Below are 4,733 nucleotides of genomic sequence, written 5' to 3'. Positions count from 1 at the left end.
GGGAAAGAGAAAAATAGAGTAATAGTTAGATGGCTGTGTGAGATCCACTGGGTAGTCTGAGCGGAAGCATCAGGGAACGGAGAAGTTAAAGATGCAGGAAAAGGTGTAGTTCACAGAATGAAATTCTGCAAGAAACCAGAAAAACAAGATTGCAAACACAGATGGAAAAATTAGGACTATACAGGGAAGACAATACTTCTTCCTTTGAAACAGGAGGGAATGAATGTGGAGACAGACAGCGGCATGGTGGGGTGGAGGTGGGAGACGGGGAGCTGCAAAACCCTTGTTTTTTGGCCTCTGTTTTCCCCGTGGTTTGGAGGCAAGGTCAGCTATCTACAGAGAATGGATCGAGGTAGGAATCAGAAGGGGCCCAGAACTCTAGTGAAGAGGTAAATATTTGGAGGAAAGGACTAGAGAATGGAAATAGAATATCCTTTCACCTTTGATACCAAGATTCTTCTAGTTCCAAATGCGTATGTGCTGTTGTTATCCGGTAATCTTTGTTGATGCTTTTCTTTTTATGAAATTCTTCCTGTAATATGATGCTAAAAATGCACGCAGTCCGGCACAATGTGTTTTCCCCTGTCTCTGGCGGAGAGGTCGAGTGAACCACGGGACCACCTCTTCCCTGCACCCACTTCCCACAGAGCAACCTGGACTCTGAATGCCTTGGGTGTCTCAGGCACCAGGACTGTAAGTGACCCACACAGACAATGCCTATGGCGAGAAAAAGTACACTTAGCCAGGTCCTTTATGAGGCAGATGGAAATTCTACCCCGCGCTGCCAATCTGACTCATGAAGTTTTTATTAAGTTCCCTTAATTCTATATTTATATGCAAAAATGGGGGGAGGGTTGCAGTTTATAAAACCCACTGAATTTTTATTTACATGTGTCATATCTGAACTTCAGCACACATCTGTGAATTCCTAGTATTATCCTCATTTTTCATTTAAAAGCTGAAAAAAAAAAATGAAACTCCATACATTATATTAAATTGCCCGAAGTCAAATAGAAGATCGGCGTGGAAACTGGGAAAAGGGCCCAGTTGTTCCAACCCAACATGCTCTCTTTAAATAGCCAGGGATGTTCAGCGCTAACCCAGCGACCAAGGCTAAAACAAAATGGAGTCCCAAGCTTCATCCCTGCTCTTCAGTCTCCTCTTGCTCCTCTTCCTTCTCTTCTCCTCCTTCTTTTCATGAAGCTGATATTTAGTGAGTGACTGTCCTCTGCCAGGCCTGTGCTAAGCTGGGGAGCCAGGGGTGACCATGACAGGCACTATTGATCCTGCCCCATAGGTCTCAGGACACCAGCAGGCAGGAAGCTGACAATTAGAGCACTGTGTGGTCAGACTATAGAAGGTGAACACAGGTGACCAAGAGGTCACCAGGCAGTGCCGCCATCCCAGACCTGTATGGGCGTAGCAGGCTTCCAGGAGAAATAACATCTGAGCTGCGGGGTAAACAATGAGTGTCAGCCAGGGGAAGGAAGAGTTTTACACAGAGGTATGCGTGCACACACACACACACACACACGCATGCACACACACACACACACACACTCAGGGGCCCACAACTTCCAAGGTCAGGAGAGGCAGGCAGAATCCCTCTGATTTTTCTCACCAGCCTCTTCCTCAGCATCTTCTCTCCTGGGTGCTGGCCCCACCAGCCATTTTTGAGGGGGCGCTACCAGGAGAACCAAAGGCCCAGGTCCTCAGTACCTGCATGGTTGTTATTTAATCCCCAAGGGGCTGGGAGAACCTCCGCCTTGCTCAGAGCTGTGTCCCCAATGCCAGTACAGGCTCTCAAATTACCTAGGGGGGAGATGAATTACCTGGTGCACACTCCCTTCAAAACTGGTACCCCACTGGTGGTGAGGAGGGTCAGGGAGGAACCGAAGGGGTTTTAAAAGTCAGAAATACACTCTGAAGATGCTCAGAGTTTCTCGTCTGCCTTTGATCACAGACAGCTGTCCCTTGGTACTTGGCGAACATGCCTTGCCGATTGGAAAGTTCCTCCCCAGTAAGACACGCAGGTTGAATTAAACCAAGTCAACAGTAAATGGGAACATTTGGGCAGATTCAGCTCAAACAGCGGTATTGTCTAGTTTGCTCATCCACTAAACGGAGTTTCTACTGTCAAAGTTATTCTTGCTCTCTTTGTGAAATGTGCACAAAGTACCACTAACCAGCTAGTAGCATGGACAGTGACTGGCAGGTGACAGCAGGGCTTCCCCTAATAATTGTAAAACCGTGTCCCTTTAATTTTTGAAACATCTCAATGAAGAGGAGCTTCTATGTTCTCTGTGTTCCTCTTCCCACAACACCCAGCCTCTCCTACTGTATTCGTATTTATCTTGTCCCAAGTTGAGTGCCAAGATTGCCCTGGTTATGACAAAACTTGAGAGTGGCTGTTGTCCAAATCTAAAGCTGTTTTCAGCTGGCCCTAACCCTCTGGATGTTTCTCTACAACAGCTGGGCAGAGGTAGGGGACTGGTCTACACACTGCGCTTCTCAGGCTCCTGATGAGCCTGCCGTCTCCTGATGTGACTCTCCCATGCAGGCCCCCAGTTAGAGATGCAGACCGTCTACTGGTAGTGACATTTATTGAGCATTTATTTTGTGCTGCGCACAGTTATTCATCCCTATTTTACTGATACAAAAACTGAAGCATCTTGTCCAGAATGGGCAGGGCCCTAACATCATGGCGTCGGGGAGCAGAGGTGTCAGGCTTAGCTTCTGTGTCACGTAGCTCTTATCTAAGTCTCTTCCTTTTTGTCGTTGTGGCCCTTTTGTTTTGTTAACAAGCAGAAAGTGTTTAACACTTGACAGGGGTCTGAAGTCAGTTCCTTTAATGTGGAAATTAAAGCTCGAGAAAAGTCCTCTGAGGCAGACACTGTAGAAAACACAAGCGCCTCTAAGAGATATCACTCCGACTGGACAATGAGCTGACTGAGGACAGGGACCTCCTTTATCTGTATGTCCAGGACTCAGCAGGATGTCTGGTCGTGCATGCACACGAAGTATTTGTTGATTGGACTTTGGGGAGTAATTTTGGTATTGTGTGATTAACGCGACATTGTTTCATGAGACAGACTTTTGTGGAGTAACCGTCTTGGCCTCCTACTTAGACAAGTTAGGCCCTGAATATGGCAAGGTAGGTCCTCACCAGCAGCAGGACACAGATGGGCACTGTGTAGACAGGATGAGATGTGAAAACTCAAAACGCAACATCCACAAACACTGGTAACTCAGTATTTGTGTACCCTCGTAGTCGCCTGGCTGACTGGGGGCTGCGGCTCGGGAGTAACCGTCTTGGCCTCCTACTTAGACAAGTTAGGCCCTGAATATGGCAAGGTAGGTCCTCACCAGCAGCAGGACACAGATGGGCACTGTGTAGACAGGATGAGATGTGAAAACTCAAAACGCAACATCCACAAACACTGGTAACTCAGTATTTGTGTACCCTCGTAGTTGTCTGGCTGACTGGGGGCTGCGGCTCACTGCCACTGCCCGGTGTCATACTGCAATGTTGCCAGCCTGGAAAACCTTGAAATTCAAAATTCTAAATATGATTTCTACTGACTATGTGTCAGTTTCACACTATCATACGTCAGCATCATCTGTACAGTAGAGAACAAAATCTAGTCCCTGCCCTGAAGGAGTACCCGGCCTCCTGGAAGAAGAAATAGACCAATAAACACACAATTATGGAAAAGTATGGCCACGGTGAGGGGTGTAGAGCACAGCACTAGAGAGAACACGCTGGGATGACCTGACCCAATCTTGTTGTTGTTATTATTGGGGGACAGGGAAGGCTTCTCAAGGAAGTAGCATCTGAGTTGAGGCCTGATGGAGGGGAGTGCTCTGTGAGAAGGTGACAGAGAGAACAGGATGATGAAGTCCCCGGAGTTAGGAGAGAGAGCGGGGCACATTAAAGAACTTCTCACGGAACAGGGAGCCCATGGTCTGGTGTTGGCTGGAGTGGGGTTCCCAGGAGGACAGTTTTCGGAGGAGTCTGAAGAAGTAAGGAGGTACCAATCACAGAGGGCGTACATCCAGCGTGGCCCGGTCACCCCTATTTCTCTGTATTATTATTAATAGTGTCCCTGTCACTCACTAACATATCCCAGTTCAGACAATCGATTATACAGACATACTAGTATATACTGTAACTAAGGATTTGGGCGTTCTCCATCCAGATGCATTAGAAAGGAAGAGGAGAGGACGTACTTGAGAATTATTAAGATGATACAATAAACATGATTTAGGCTAGACCTGGGGTGGGGTCCAGCTGTGTCCCTATGTCACTCACAACCTGCTGTCAGTAGTTCTACAGCACAAATCACTTGGGTGTTTGTTTTGATTTTTAATGCAGATTCACCCTAATCTAGACCCGGCTCCATCAGAGTCCCTGGGCCAGGAGCTGGCAAACTGCAGGGTTAACAAGCCGCACAGAGCTTCTTCGGGCATGCCGAAGATCACAGCGATCACAGCTGAGAGCTTGGGCATCGCAGGGGGAGTGGGGAGCACAGTCCTTTTGCTCTGAGGCTGGGATAAGGCAAAAGGACAGGCCAGTGGGCCCCATGGAGGCTGCTCTGCGTCTCCAGGGGGGCAGAAGTGGACATCAGCCCTGGGAGGTGGGAGAGAACGTAAGGAGCCATAGAAAACTAAACAGTACGTTCGCAAAGGCACTGTGGGCTGCGCCGCACCCCCCACCCCACCCCCACCCCCAC

The sequence above is a fragment of the Pteropus alecto genome, unplaced genomic scaffold (assembly GCF_000325575.1).
Source record: "Pteropus alecto unplaced genomic scaffold, ASM32557v1 scaffold176, whole genome shotgun sequence".
Taxonomy (NCBI): domain Eukaryota; kingdom Metazoa; phylum Chordata; class Mammalia; order Chiroptera; family Pteropodidae; genus Pteropus; species Pteropus alecto.
Note: the sequence above shows the minus strand (reverse complement) of the source record.